The sequence below is a fragment of the Scyliorhinus canicula genome, chromosome 15 (genome assembly GCF_902713615.1).
Source record: "Scyliorhinus canicula chromosome 15, sScyCan1.1, whole genome shotgun sequence".
NCBI lineage: Eukaryota > Metazoa > Chordata > Chondrichthyes > Carcharhiniformes > Scyliorhinidae > Scyliorhinus > Scyliorhinus canicula.
This window is the reverse complement of record NC_052160.1, coordinates 138121136-138137648: the sequence shown is the minus strand read 5'-3', so window position 1 is coordinate 138137648 and position 16513 is coordinate 138121136.

Here is a 16513-nt window from a genome sequence, read left to right as displayed (position 1 = left end):
TCTGGCGTCAGGGCGGCGTGGCCTGTTCGCGGGGATTCTCCAGCCCAGCCCAGGGCTGGGAGAATCCAGCCCCAGCAGTCCTGTCTGACCAGATAAATGTTGATATCAACTTATTTACCATAACAAAGAATGATTTTGGTAATAAGATAGGGGGACATTGAAAATGAAACAAGAACCTGGGTAGAATGTCCGTCTCTATTGATTGAATTCTGATGACCAAGGAAAAAGGCAAACTATTCCAGTGCTGTAAATCTTCCGTCATTTTGGTGACCCAGCTGGTAAAGTTTGTTTTAGGAAGAGACACAAGAGAATGTGTTGTGTTTACACCTAAGATTTCTGAAATGGCAAAGCTCTGGGAGGATTTGTTTGGCAATAGGGTTGATTGGGAAGCACTAATTTTTGTTGATATTTAATTTATAGACAGAGAATGAACTAAAGGGGCTGAGAATATTTATTTTGCCGTCAACACGGACAATAGGGTTAGTAATAGGAAATTAAAAATGAAAATCGCTTATTGTCACGAGTAGGCTTCAATGAAGTTACTGTGAAAAGCCCCTAGTCGCCACATTCCGGCGCCTGTTCGGGGAGGCCGGTACGGGAATATACAGTATATCATCAGCATATTAGGACACCTGGTGCTTGATGCCAGCTCGGTATATATCCTTTAATAGCATTGACGTCTTTAACGCTATGGGCAGCAGCCAAAAGGAGTGGAGACCATGGGCATCCTCAATGGGTTCCTCTGGATAGAGGGATGTACCCCAATTATAGAGAGTTTGTCTGAATGCTTATGGTGGGAGAGGTATTGCAAAGGAGAATCCAATAAATACATTTTGAGCCAAACCCAAATTTATTCCAAATTGTAAACAAATAATCCCACTCCACCCGTTCAAAGGCCCTCTCCCCACTCAGCGAGACAGCAACCTCAGGGTAGGTCGCAGCTATTGGGGAAAGAATAATGTTGAGAAGGTGACGGTGGCTCTTCACAAAGCCAGTTTGAGCATCAGATGTTATACCAGGAATATAAGGCGCTAAACGGTATCCAACACTGTAGCCAATAGCTTTACGTCCGCATTTCAAAGAGAGATAGACTGGTATGAGCCACATTCTGCAGGGTCTCTGTCTTTTTTGAGCATAGGCGACATGGAAGCTTGAGTCAGTGTTGGGGGCAGAGAGTCCCGAGACGATTGAACATATCTAATAAAGGGGCGAGGTGAGCAGGGAACCTTTTATAAAAGTCAATAGGAAAGCCCTCAGGGCCAGGGGCTTTGCCACTCTGCATTGATTTGATGCAGGGGTGGCACAGTGGTTAGCACTGCTGTATCACAGCGCCGAGGACCCGGGTTCGATCCTGGCCCCAGGTCACTCTCTGTGTGGAGTCTGCCCATTCTCCCCTTGTCTGCGTGGGCCTCACCCCCCACAACCCAAAGATGTGCAGTGTAGGTGGATTGGCCACGCTAAATTGCCCCTTAATTGTAAAAAAAATGAATAGGGTACTCTAAATTTATAAAAATAGAAGAAATCGATTTTGTGCAGTTTGTTATCTCACCCAGGGACAAATCTCTATTCAAGTCCGCATCCACAGAAAGGATGTCCAAATTATTTAGGAAGTCAGCCATTGCGATGCTATCCAAGGAGGGTTCTGATTTCAAGGTCACGGTAAAAAGAAGCGAAGGTCAAGTTAACATCCATGGGGTCGGTAGTGAAGTAATGGAAGGAATCGTAAACCTGCGAAATAGGCCGAGAAGCAGACTGGCACTCGAGACGGTGGGCAAGAAGGCGGACAGCTTTGTCCACGTATTCATAAAACGTCCCCTTTGACCCGCTGTAACATATGCTCAGCTTTATTTGTGGAAAGTATGCCAAATTAAGTCTGAAGCTTTAGCCTGTTTCGAGTGGGGGTAATGGAATATTGACGCTCAGTTTCCAAAATTGAATCCAGCAATTTTTGTTGCGTTAATTTTCTTTCCTTGATAATATATACATTGAACCAAGTTATACTCCCCCGGAGAACCGCTTCGAGGGTCCCCACAGGACTGACAAGGTGGTAGAATCAGATTCACTCATTTTCATAAAATTGGCTATACTTACAGAATATGAAGTTACAAATATCTTATCAGGATGTGTTAAATCACCAACTCTTAGCCTTGGAGGTAAGACCCAGATCGACGGAGTGAGGCACAGGCTTTGAAATACTCAACTGTTTTGACTGAGGGGAGAAGGGCTCCATTCAAAAGAGAGCAGTCGATGCACGAGTGAGCCTGTCGCGTGTTGCGAGAAGTAGGAAAAGTCCCTTGTGGCTGGGTGGACGAAACACCACGGGTGGGATTCTCCATTTCAGAGAGTAAGTGCTGACGCTGGGACTGAATTGTGGGTGTTCTCTACCTCCCCCGCCCCCCCTCACCCCCCCCCCCCCCCCCCTCCCCCCCCTACCCCCACCCCCCGATAGCGACGCCGGACCCGGAGAATTCATGACATGCTAATAGGCCGAAACCGGCACCGGCAAAACGCGATTCCAATGCACGCCAGCGAGTGATTCACTCCAGATGACGAGGACTGTGTGATGCAGCTGAGGTGTCACGGCCCCGAAGGTGACGCCAATCAGGGTCACATTGCACGCGAATGGACATCCTTTAATAATGGAAATGGACATGGGAGCTGCCATTTCTATTGGGGACAGCTTCATGCAGAGATCTTGCCACTGACATTGCACTTCACCAAGGCAAGTTTGGAACCTATACCGGCGGGTGTCTGAGCATCGTGGGGACCACTGTGACTCGGGTGACACGTGGGCAGCAATCAGTCAGGCTTCCCTTGGTCATGGTATGGGAACCGGGGTCCAAACTGCTGGAGTGTGACTGGTGGCGAGACTTTCTTTTTAACTGGCAACAGATTTTCTGATTGACACCGGAAATTTATATGACTTCCTGGGCAAATACCCTAACATGTTCCTGGAGGGTCTGGGCAGGATAAAAGGAGTCAAGGTTCTTATCCACATGGCCCATGGATGCTGAGGCTCAACCCAGATACCTTAGGACGAGGCCTGATACCTAAGCATTGCTCGCCAAACTTGACAAGGAACTACCGTGCCTGAAGGATGTGGGATCATATGGCCTGTACAGTTTGCGGAGTGGGCTGCACCTGTGGTGCCCGTAATGAAGCCAGACAAGTTTGTTTGACACTGTGAGGATTACAAGCTCACGGTAAACAGGGCTTTGTGGCCAGAGTGGACGATTTGTACGCAAAACTGGCTGGAGGGTGTTGATTTACGAAGCTCGATATGAGCCACGCCTATTTCAAGGTGGAGCTGGACCCCGCATCCAGGAGATTTGCAACTATAAACAACGATTGAGGGCTATTTGAATACATCCACCTCCCGTTTGGGGTTTCATCTGTCCCAGTAATATTCCAGTGAGCGAAGGAGAGTATTCTGCAGGGTCCTCTGTTTATTTACATGCCGTTCTCATCATGGACGCCACTGATAAGGAGCACATGGACAACCAGCAGGAAATACTCACAGGGTTCTCAATGGGCGCCCAGCTGAAGAGGAGCAAGTGAGTGTTCAGAGCGAGAGCGGTGACTTACTTGGGGTACATGGGGGGGGGGGGGGGGGGAATGGAGGAAAAGGTATTGGCCATAAATGGGGCCCCAACTCCGAGGAACGCCACTGAACTCCGATCATTTGTAGGCTTGGTGAATTATTATGGGAAATTCATCTCCAACTTGGCCACCTTGTTGGCGCCTCTCCACGTTGTGCTAAAGAAGGATCAGAAGTGGGTTTGGGGTGCCTTACAGGATGAAGCATTCACCAGGGTGAGAAAGTGTCTATCGTGCACGCAGTTCCTCACCCATTGTGACCCAGCTCGACTGCTAATCCTAACGCGTGATGCCTCCCCCTGTGGCATGGGGGCGGTGCTGACCCACAGATGGGACGATGGCACAGAGCACCCCGCTGCTTTTGCCTCAAGGACCTTGGCAGACACAGAACTGCGTTATGCCCAAATAGGGAAGGAAGGCTTGACGGTGATATTCAGAGTGAAGAATTCCACCAATATGTCTGCAGGCAGCACTTCTCCATTGTGACTGATCACAAGCCTTTGCTGGACCTTTTTAGGGAGGAGAAGGGGATTCCACCTATTTCATCGGCCAGGATTCAGTGCTGGGTGCTTCTGCTCGCCGCATATGAGTATTCGTGCCAACACCATCCGGAACAGGGATTGCCCTAAATCATCTACCATTGCCCGTGACCCCCCCCCCCCCCCCCATCCCTGCCAGTGGCAGATGAAGTGGTGGCAACCCTCAATTGTATGGAAACTTTGCCAGTGACAGTTGCTCAGGTTCGAACAAGGACTCAGTGCGATCCTAAACTAGCAAAACCCCAACCACATGCTTTTAAGTGGTGGATTACATGGGATACCGTCCCCCACCCCCCTGGTCCTACAGGCTTATGCCCAGAAACTCCCAGAGTTAAACATGGAGGATGGTATCATACTATGGGGGGGGGGGGGGGGGGGCTCACTTAGACATCCCACTGCAGGGTCAGGATCCCTCCTGAGGGATCTATACATTGGTCATGCGGACTCAGAGCTACTTCTGGAGACATAGAGCGAGTTGTACGCAGTTGTCTAGCATGTCAGGAGAACCAAATGCTCCCTACATCCCTGGGAATGGCCAAGACATCCATGGGTGAGACTGCGTGCAGACTTCCCAGGAATTTTCATGTTCCTCATTATCGCGGACACCCACTCGAAATGGCTTGACGTTTACAAAACGGCCTCGACGAAGTCAAGAGCCACCGTTGAAGAGCTGAGGTGCTCATTCAGGACCAATGGGATCCTGGAAGTCTCGGTGATGGACAACAGGACGCCTTTCATGAGCGAGGAGTTTGCCACCTTCGCAAAATGGAACCGTCCCGTACCATCCCGCAACTCTCTGGCAGAAAGGGCGGTCCAGACATTCAAAAGAGGCATCAAGAAGCAGACCGCAGACAGTCCGTAGACAGGCCACTGGCGCGGTTCCTTTTTAACTACTGAACGGCGCTGCACATGCTGACAAGAGTTGGCGCCAGCAGAACTGCTGATGGGCCGCAGGAACTGGACTTGTTGAGCCTGATTTTCCCAAACCTAGGCAGGAAATACAGAAGAGGTACGATGACTGTCAGAAACCAGGGTGGCTGTTTCAATTGGGGAAACAGTCGATGCCACAACTTTGGAGACGGGGCACTCTGGCTCTTAGGAGTAGTGCTCAAGAGAATGGGGCTGGACACCTGTCAAGTTAAAATGCAAGGAAGAGTCCAGCCCAGTGAACCAGCTCAATAAGCAGGACCCTGCACGACGCTCAACCAGCGACATCGCTTCCTCCGCTCCAAGAAGCACCTCTGAGCCAAGGGACCCAACCAGCTCGGGCCCAATGTCCGGACCAACAGGAAGAAGATGACCCTGGCTTGGATATGGACACAGAAGCATCTGTGTTGATTGACAATGTCGTGTCCGGGACCGAGGTTTGGTGACAGCCCTCCAGAGATCAGCCAGAAAAAAGCAGCTGACGAATTGGAATACATCGCCCAACTCAGAACAGCCACAAGCAGGAATGCAGCCTCGGATAAAGCGGCACAGAACGCCCCACTGATGGCAACAGAGGGGAACATTCAGACTTTGGGGGCAGTGTGTCATAACCCTCACGAGGCCCACGGGGAAACCATTGTCGATCTCCCTGTGCGACTCATGGAGTACCAGCTTCCCAGATAGAGGGTGGAGTCCACCCAGATGGGGCTCGTTCAATCTCAACGTAAAAGCCGGCCCCAGTAGGGCCTGGGCAGTTGGTTGCCCCAATGGGGATTGTGATTGTGGATAGTTACTGCCGTGGGCAGATTGTTGTGAATAGTTACAATAAATCTTTGTTTCCTTCTTTAAATTGTTGCAAAATATCGAATAGTGTTCCATCAAGCAGAAAGTACAGGACTGTGGAAACAAAAGAGATACATTCTTTGATTACTAGAAACTTTACCAATAAAAGCAGATAAATCATTCTACTGAAGTACCTCCGAGAAGTTCCCGGCACAGATAGTTTTGGACAAGGTGCTAAATGTATTCAATTCAATTCTAGATGAAACATTTAATGATAAATGATTTGAAACAAGTAAACTCTCAGAATCAATACTGTCGCTAGTTTTACAAATCTGTGAACATGAAGCAACTTCCCATATTGCTTTCTATTTCATATTACTCAACTTGTCTCTCCTCAAGTCAGCAGAAATTCTTTCTGAGTACTACAAGTTGTGTGTATAAATTAACTTGACAACACACAGATTCCAGTGTTAGCAATTTTCTATTCTGGTATTGCCTCTCACAATTAGATGCCTACATTAGAATAGTTTCACAGGTCGGTGCAACATCGAGGGCCGGAGGGCCTGTACTGCGCTGTAATGTTCTATTACTGAATACATTTTCAACATTTATTCTTTCATGGGATGTGGACATCACTGGTCAGCGAGCATTTGCTGCCCATCCCTAATTGCCCTTGAACTGACATCCAGGCCATTTCAGCGGGAAGTTAAGACTCAACCACATTGATATGGGTCGGCACGGTGACACACTAGTTAGCACTGCTGCCTCAAAGCGCCAGGGACCCGGGTTCAAATCCAACCTTGGGCGACTGTGGGGAGTTTGCACTTTCTTCCCGTGCCTGCGTGGGTTTCCTCCGGGTGCTCCGGGTTCCTTCCACAGTCCAAAGATGTGCAGGTTAGGTGGATTGGCCATGCTAAAATTGCCCCTTGGTGTCCAACGGTTAGTTGGGGTCACGGGGATAGGGCGGGGGATTGGGCCTGTGTAGGGAGCTCTTTCAGAGGGTTGGTGTAGACACGATGGGCTGAATGGCCTCCTGTACTGTAGGGATTCACATGTAGCCCAGAGTGGGCCAGGGTGGTAGGTTTCCTTCCCTAAAGGTGCATTGGTGAACCAGATGGATTTTTACAACAATTGATGATCGGTTTCATGGTCACCATTCACCAGATTTTATTAATCAAATTCAAATTCCACTAGCTGCCATGGTGGGATTTGAACCCACACCCCCAGAGCATTAGCCTGGCCCTCTGGATCCAGTGACATTACCGCTACACTACCATCTCCTCATATGGGTTTGTGTGGAGGGAAACTCAGATGAGTTAGGCTGCGTGAAGGGCAGTGAGAATCTCCATAGTCTTGTCATGTGAGTGTCCCTTTGAGAAAGATTTTTGTCTTATCACATGGCTTCAGTGATGTCATTGTGTGGGTGGAGCTGGGCTGTGGCTCTGTAACCAGTTTTTCATTTCGCCTTCATATTTTGGCTGCTGTGGACTCAGACAGAGGACAGAAGTGTTCGGCCTGTGTCACTATTTTCATTTTAAAGAGTCGTTACAAGAAAAAAACATTGATTATAGCTACCTGCTGTTTTGATAACTTAAAAGATATAGTTTGTTTTCTGGAAGGGTTTAAACCTGCTGATGAGATAGGGTCAGAATCTCAGGGAAAGCCAGTCTTATTCAAGTGAGAATGCAGAGTGCTGGGCCACACCCTTAAAAAGGAGTGTTTGGTTTATGGGATTTTATTCTTGAATTGGAACAGTTAAGGGGAATTCATTAAGGGTTTTACATAGGATACTGTAGCTGTGTGGGGTCTTTATGTTTGTAATTGATAAACATTCTTGCTGTGAATGTTTATACAAATGTTAATTAAATTCGTAGAATAAAGTTTGTTTTTGATTAAAGTGTCTAGGGAGACTGTGCTCATCCTAGCCAAATTCAACAAAAGGTTATAGGTCAGGTGAACTCCATAATATTCTTTGGAGTTTTTAAACCTTGGCCGCTAACAGTCGAGAAACCAAGTTCTATCCCAACGCGTGGTCTTGTATCGAGAACGACAGTTACCATTGCACTTCCTGTGGACTATGAAATAGATTGAAATTTGCAGCTATTATCTATTGAATAATGAAGTGAGTATTGGCGTGCAGCCAATCCTAACTGGTATGAATCATCATAACTCATGGTTTAAACTCAGTCTATTTTAACTCATAGTAAAGAGTGAACATAATTCCCAACTGAACAATTCAATGTGTTATTTTTGAAGATGTTGTAATTCTATGCGACCTTTCACAATCTCAGAACATTGTAAAATGCTTTACAACTAATGGCGTGCTTTTTCAGAGTTTAGCTACTGCCATAACGTAGGAAATATAGCAGCATATTTCACGCTGCGTGCTCCCATAAATAACCATATAATGATAAAATTAATCTAATGACTGAAGAATAAACACTGCACAGGCTGCTGTATTCGCTGCTCGCAATGTTGTCTCCTCTACATTGGGGAGACCGAGTGACTGCCCTGCGGGACACCTTCATCAGAGTGCAAACATGGCTCTGACCTCAGAATCTGCCATCATCTCAACAGAATAGGCCCGAGGGGCTGAATGACCTGCTCCTGCTCCTAAGTGCTATGTTTCTATGTTGTCAGAGGAGAGTCACTGGCACAAACAAAAATAAAAGTTGTCGAGGAGAATACTGAGATACAGGCTACTAGACTAGAAGGGCTTGAGGTTCATAAGGAGGAGGTGTTAGCGATTCTGGAAAGTGTGAAAATAGATAAGTCCCCTGGGCCGGATGGGATTTATCCTAGGATTCTCTGGGAAGCTAGGGAGGAGATTGCTGAGCCTTTGGCTTTGATCTTTAAGTCATCTTTGTCTACAGGAATAGTGCCAGAGGACTGGAGGATAGCAAATGTTGTCCCCTTGTACAAGAAGGGGAGTAGAGATAACCCCGGTAACTATAGACCAGTGAACCTTACTTCTGTTGTGGGAAAAGTCTTGGAAAGATTTATAAGAGATAGAATGTATAATCATCTGGAAAGGAATAATTTGATTAGAGATAGTCAACATGGTTTTGTGAAGGGTAGGTCGTGCCTCACAAACCTCATTGAGTTCTTCAAGAAGGTGACCAAACAGGTGGATGAGGGTAAAGCAGTTGATGTGGTGTATATGGATTTCAGTAAAGCGTTTGATAAGGTTCCCCACGGTAGGCTATTGCAGAAAATACAGAGGCATGGGATTCAGGGTGATTTAGCAGTTTGGATCAGAAATTGGCTAGCTGATAGAAGACAAAGAGTGGTAGTTGATGGGAAATGCTCTGACTGGTGTCCAGTTACTAGTGGTGTGCCACAAGGATCTGTTTTGGGGCCGTTGCTGTTTGTCATTTTTATAAATGACCTGGAGGAGGGCGTAGAAGGATGGGTGAGTAAATTTGCAGATGACACTAAAGTCGGTGGAGTTGTGGACAGTGCAGAAGGATGTTACAAGTTACAGAGGGACATAGATAAGCTGCAGAGCTGGGCTGACAGGTGGCAAATGGAGTTCAATGCAGAAAAGTGTGAGATGATTCATTTTGGAAGGAATAACAGAAAGGCAGAGTACTGGGCTAATGGTAAGATTCTTGGTAGTGTGGACGAAGAGAGAGATCTCGGTGTCCTTGTCCATAGATCCCTGAAAGTTGCGACCCAGGTTGAGAGGGTTGTTAAGAAGGCGTACGGTGTGTTAGCTTTTATTGGTAGAGGAATTGAGTTTCGGAGCCATGAGGTCATGTTGCAGTTGTACAAAACTCTGGTGCGGCCGCATTTGGAGTATTGTGTGCAGTTCTGGTCGCCACATTATAGGAAGGATGTGGAAGCATTAGAAAGGGTTTAGAGGAGATTTACAAGAATGTTGCCTGGTATGGAGGGAAGATCTGATGAGGAAAGGCTGAAGGACTTGAGGCTGTTTTCGTTAGAGAGAAGAAGGTTAAGAGGGGACTTAATTGAAGCATACAAGATGATCAGAGGATTAGATAGGGTGGACATCGAGAGCCTTTTTCCTCGGATGGTGATGTCCAGCACGAGGGGACATAGCTTTAAATTGAGGGGAGATACATATAGGGCAGATGTCAGAGGTAGGTTCTTTACTCAGAGAGTAGTAAGGGCGTGGAATGCCCTGCCTGCAACAGTAGTGGACTCGCCAACACTAAACGCATTCAAATGGTCATTGGATAGGCATATGGACGATAAGGGAATAGTGTAGAGGGACTTTAGAAGGGTTTCACAGGACGGTGCAACATCGTGGGCCGAAGGGCCTGTACTGCGCTGTAATGTTCTATGTTCTATGTTCTATGCTCAGCATTGGAATGTGGAGTTCTTAGAAAAAAAATGATCGAGAATGATGAAACCTGTGACTTATTGGATAAAACCAAAATACTGCGGATGCTGGAAATCTGAAACAAAACACAAAATGCTGGAATACTTAGCAGGTCTGGTAGCAACTGGGGAGAGAGAAACAGAGTTTTTTTTTATAAATGTTTTTTTATTGAGTTTTCATATTTTATATATGACAAATTACAAGTTATTAGAGAGAGAGAAAAAAAAAAAGGGAAAAAAGGAAAACACAAAAATTTAACATGAATATTTACAGGTAAGCATCTTCATAACAATAATTGTGGCCGCCCCCTTTAGCCAGCATACATATTTTACATTCCCCAATATGGCCGAGGCACATGTTTATAGGCATTTATTTATAGTTTGGTTTTGGGCCTTGGCTTGCCATCAAACCCCCATACCGAGCCCGTATCCCCCCCCCCCCCCCTCCCCCCGGCTACCTTCCCCCGATTCCCGTCCATTTTCCCCTGGTTCTTGGCCACCCGACTATTCTTCCTCATGTACGTTGGCCACAAACAGGTCCCGGAACAGTTGCATGAATGGCTCCCACGTTCTGTGGAAGCCGTCGTCCGACCCTCGGATGGCGAATTTGATTTTCTCCATTTGGAGAGATTCCGAGAGGTCGGACAGCCAGTCTGCAGCTCTGGGTGGTGCTGCTGACCGCCAGCCAAACAGGATTCTACGGCGGGCAATCAGGGAGGCAAAGGCAAGGGCGTCCGCCCTCCTCCCCAGGAATAGATCTGGCTGGTCTGAAACCCCGAAGACCGCCACTATCGGGCATGGCTCCACCCTCACCCCCACCACTTTGGACATAGCCTCGAAGAAGGCTGTCCAGTACTCCACAAGTCTGGGGCAAGACCAGAACATGTGGGCGTGGTTGGCCGGGCCTCTCTGGCACCGCTCACATTTGTCCTCCACCTCCGGGAAGAACCTACTCATACGGTTTCTCGTTAAGTGGGCTCTATGTACCACTTTTAGTTGCGTCAGGCTGAGCCTTGCGCATGTGGAGGTGGAGTTGACCCTATGCAGTGCTTCGCTCCAGAGTCCCCACCCTATCTCCATCCCCAGGTCGTCCTCCCATTTCCTTCTTGTTGCGTCCAGTACGGTGTCGTCCCTATCTACCAGTCGGTCATACATGTCACTACAGTTCCCTTTCTCTAGGATACTTGCGTCCAGTAGGTCTTCCAATAGTGTCTGTCGTGGCGGTTGTGGGTACGTCCTTGTCTCCTTTCGTAGGAAGTTTTTGAGCTGCAGGTACCGTAGCTCGTTCCCCCCAGCTAGCTGAAATTTCTCTGTCAGTTCGTCCAGTGTTGCGATCCTGTCGTCCGTGTATAGGTCCCTGACTGTCAGTGTCCCCCCGTCCTGCCTCCACCTTTTGAAGGTGGCGTCGGTCAGTGCTGGTTTGAACCTATGGTTGTTGCAGATGGGAGCCTTGTCCGACATTTTGTACAGGCCAAATTGCTGCCGCAGTTGGTTCCAGGATTGGAGGGTGGCTGTCACCACTGGGCTGGTGGAGTGTTTTTTGGGTGGGGATGGGAGTGCTGCCGTGGCGAGGGCCCGGAGGGAGGTTCCCATGCAGGAGGCCTCCTCCGCACGCACCCACTCGGCTTCTGGCTGAGAGAAACAGAGTTAATGTTTCGAGTCCATGTGATTGTAGAAGGGTCAATGGACCAAAACCTTTATTTGTTTCTCTCTCTACAGACCTGCTGAGAGTCATAGAATCAGAGGGCGCGATTCTCCGAAACGGAGAGAAACAGCCGACGCCGGAGTGAAACTCGGAGTGTTTCACTCCGGCATCGGAAGCCGCTCCTCACCCCCTTTTCTCCCCCACCCCGGGGGACTAGGAGCGGCGGTGCGTGAATCTCGGGCGCGGGCCTTGACGCTTGCGTCAAAGCGGCGTGCCGAGAATGACACGGCCGGCGGTGCCTAAGTGACGTCAGCCGCGCATGCGCAGGTTGGCCGACTCCAACCCGCACATGCGCGGTGGCCGTCTTCCCCTCCGCTGCCCCGCAAGACATGGTGGCTTGATCTTGCGGGGCGGCGGAGGGAAAAGAGTGCATCTCTTCGAGACGCCGGCCCGACGATCGGTGGGCACCGATCGCGGGCCAGACATCTGATGAGCACGCCCGTGGTGCTCGATCCTCTCTCCGACCCCTGCAGGCCTCACACTTACTTGTCGCGCGATGTTCACGCCGGCAACGACCAGGTGTGGTTGCCACCGCCGTGATCCGGTCGGGGTCGTCAGGCCGCACAGCCCATCCGGGCCGGCGAATCGCTGGTCGGCGTGTAAAATGACCTGGGGGGGGGGGGGGGAGAATTGCGGGGGGTGCCAGGGCAGCGTGGCGTGATTTGCCCGGCCCTCCCGCGATTCCCCCCCCCCCCCCCCCCGGGCATGGGGAGCGGAGAATCGCGGCCATAGAATTTACAGTGCAGAAGGAGGCCATTCGGCCCATCGAGTCTGCACCAGCCTTTGGAAAGAGCATCCTAGCCAAGCCCACACCTCCACCCTATCCCCGCAGCCCAGTAACCCCACTATGGACAATTCAGCATGGCCAATCCACCTAACCTGCACATCTTTGTGACTGTGGGAGGAAACCGGAGCAACCGGAGGAAACTCACGCAGACACGGGGAGAACATGCAGACTCTGCACAGACAGTGACCCGAGCCGGGAATCGAACCTGGGACCCTGGAGCTGTGAAGCAACAGTGCTAACCACTGTGTTACCGGCATTTTCTGTTTTTTTTCCAAAATACTGTGAATTATTCGATTGGACGATTAAGGACAAGAAAATAAAATTTAGTTTTAACATTCTTCTTTGAGCCCACATTGTCCTTTCCCCTTCTTGATTCGAGGTAACAAAACAATGAGTAAAGCTGCTGATGGAACCAGGTTGGTTAGAAACCCCAGGCCCAGTGGTCCAAGGTGGAGATACAGAGAGAGCAGGGGTGCGATTCGCTCCAGGTCTGGCTACAGGGGGTGGGCGGGGAGGGGTAGTGGGATTCTGGCTGCACGGAGCTACACCCTGGTTAGCACTGCTGCCTCAGAGCACCAGGAACCCGGGCTCAATTCCGGCCTTGGGTGACTGTCCGTGTGGAGTTTGCACATTCCCCCCCCCTGTCCCCGTGGGTTTCCTCCGGCTGCTCCGGTTTCCTCCCACAGTCCAAAGGTGTGCAGGTTAGGTGGATCGGCCATGATAAACTGCCCTTAAGTGTACAGAGATGTGCAGGTTTCATGGGGTTACAGGGATAGGGTGGGATGAGGGATGAGTGGGCCTAGGTAGAGTGTTCTTTCAGAGGGTCGGTGCAGACTCGATGGGCTGAATGGCCTCCTTTGCAGTGTACACATTTTATGGTGCTATGGTTATGGAGCAGGGCGGGGCTTCTGGCTGCAGAGGGGGCGGGATTCTGGCACTGGAGGGGGCAGGATGCTGGCTGTCCGGGGTCGGGGGGGGGGGGGGGGAATTCTGGCTGAAGTGGGGGGGATGGAATTCTGGCTGCGGAGGGGGTGGGATTCTGGCTGTAGAGGGGGCGGTATTCTGGCTGTAGGGGGGATGAGATTCTGGCTGTGGGGGGGGGGGGGGGGGGTAGGATTCTGGCTGTAGGGGGGGGTGGGATTCTGGCTGTAGGGGAGGTGGGATTCTGGCTGTAGGGGGGGGTGGGATTCTGGCTGTCAGGGGGGTGGGATTCTGGCTGTAGGGGGGGTGGGATTCTGACTGTAGGGGGGTGGGATTCTGGCTCTGGAGGGGGTGGGATTCTGGCTGTAGGGGGGGGTGGGATTCTGGCTGTAGGGAGGGTGGGATTCTGGCTGTAGGGGGGGTGGGATTCTGGCTGTAGGGGGTGGGATTCTGGCACTGGAGGGGGCAGAATTCTGGCTGTAGGGGGGGTGGGATTCTGGCTGTAGGGGGGGGTGGGATTCTGGCTGTAGGGGGGTGGGATTCTGGCTGTAGGGGGGGTGGGATTCTGGCTGTAGGGGGGGGTGGGATTCTGGCTGTAGGGGGGGGTGGGATTCTGGCTGTAGGGGGGGTGGGATTCTGGCTGTAGGGGGTGGGATTCTGGCACTGGAGGGGGCAGGATTCTGGCTGTAGGGGGGGGGGGGGATTCTGGCTGTAGGGGGGGGGGATTCTGGCAGCGGAGGGGGCAGGATTCTGGCTGCAGAGGGGGTGGGATTCTGACTGTAGGGGGGGTGGGATTCTGACTGTAGGGGGTGGGATTCTGGCTGTAGGGGGGGTGGGATTCTGGCTGCTGGGGGGGGGTGGGATTCTGGCTCTGGAGGGGGTGGGATTCTGGCTGTAGGGGGGTAGGATTCTGGCTGTGGGGGGGGGGGATTCTGGCTGTAGAGGGGGTGGGATTCTGGCTGTAGGGGGGATGGGATTCTGGCTGTAGGGGGGGTGGGATTCTGACTGTAGGGGGCGGGTGGGATTCTGGCTCTGGAGGGGGTGGGATTCTGGCTGTAGGGGGGGGGGGGATTCTGGCTGTAGGGAGGGTGGGATTCTGGCTGTAGGGGGGGTGGGATTCTGGCTGTAGGGGGTGGGATTCTGGCACTGGAGGGGGCAGAATTCTGGCTGTAGGGGGGGTGGGATTCTGGCTGTAGGGGGGGTGGGATTCTGGCTGTAGGGGGGTGGGATTCTGGCTGTAGGGGGGGTGGGATTCTGGCTGTAGGGGGGGGGTGGGATTCTGGCTGTAGGGGGGGTGGGATTCTGGCTGTAGGGGGGGTGGGATTCTGGCTGTAGGGGGTGGGATTCTGGCACTGGAGGGGGCAGGATTCTGGCTGTAGGGGGGGGGGGTGGGATTCTGGCTGTAGGGGGGTGGGATTCTGGCAGCGGAGGGGGCAGGATTCTGGCTGCAGAGGGGGTGGGATTCTGACTGTAGGGGGGGTGGGATTCTGACTGTAGGGGGTGGGATTCTGGCTGTAGGGGGGGTGGGATTCTGGCTGCTGGGGGGGTGGGATTCTGGCTCTGGAGGGGGTGGGATTCTGGCTGTAGGGGGGTAGGATTCTGGCTGTGGGGGGGGGGGATTCTGGCTGTAGAGGGGGTGGGATTCTGGCTGTAGGGGGGATGGGATTCTGGCTGTAGGGGGGGTGGGATTCTGACTGTAGGGGGCGGGTGGGATTCTGGCTCTGGAGGGGGCAGGATTCTGGCTGTAGGGGGGGGTGGGATTCTGGCTGTAGAGGGGGTGGGATTCTGGCTGTAGAGGGGGTGGGATTCTGGCTGTAGGGGGGGTGGGATTCTGGCTGTAGGGGGGGTGGTATTCTGGCTGTAGGGGGGTGGGATTCTGGCTGTAGGGGAGGTGGGATTCTGGCTCTGGAGGGGGTGGGATTCTGGCTGTAGGGGTGTGGGATTCTGGCTGTAGGGGGGTGGGATTCTGACTGTAGGGGGGTGGGATTCTGGCTGCAGGGGGCGAGATTCTGGCTCTGGAGGGGGCAGGATTCTGGCTGTAGGGGGGGTGGGATTCTGTCTGTAGGGGGGGTTGGGACACTGGCTGCAGAGGGGGTGGGATTCCACCTGTAGGGGTTGGGATTCTGGCTGTGGGGGGGGGGGGGGGGGGGGGGGGATTCTGACTGTAGGAGGGATGGGATTCTGGCTGTGGGGGGGTGGGATTCTGGCTGTGGGGGGGTGGGATTCTGGCTGTAGGGGGGTGGGATTCTGGCTGTGGGGGGGGGATTCTGGCTGTAGGGGGTGGGATTCTGGCTGTAGGGGATGGGATTCTGGCTGTAGGGGGGATGGGATTCTGGCTGGAGGGGGGTGGGATTCTATCTGTGGGGGGGGTGGGATTCTGGCTGTGGGGGGGTGGGATTCTGGCTGTGGGGGGGGGGTGGGATTCTGGCTGTAGGGGGGTGGGATTCTGGCTGTGAGGGGGGGGGTGGGATTTTGGCTGTAGGGGTGGTGGGATTCTGGCTGTAGGTGGGTGGGATTCTGGCTGTGGGGGGGGGGGGGGTGGGATTCTGGCTGTAGGGGGGTGGGATTCTGGCTGTAGGGGGGATGGGATTCTGGCTGTAGGGGGGGTGGGATTCTGGCTGTGGGGGGTGGGATTCTGGCTGTAGGGGGGATGGGATTCTGGCTGGAGGGGGGTGGGATTCTATCTGTGGGGGGGGTGGGATTCTGGCTGTGGGGGGGGTGGGATTCTGGCTGTGGGGGGGTGGGATTCTGGCTGCAGGGGGGGTGGGATTCTGGCAGTGGGGTGGGGGGGTGGGATTTTGGCTGTAGGGGGGGTGGGATTCTGGCTGTAGGTGGGTGGGATTCTGGCTGTGGGGGGGGGGGGATTCTGGCTGTAGGGGGGTGGGATTCTGGCTGTAGGGGGGATGGGAT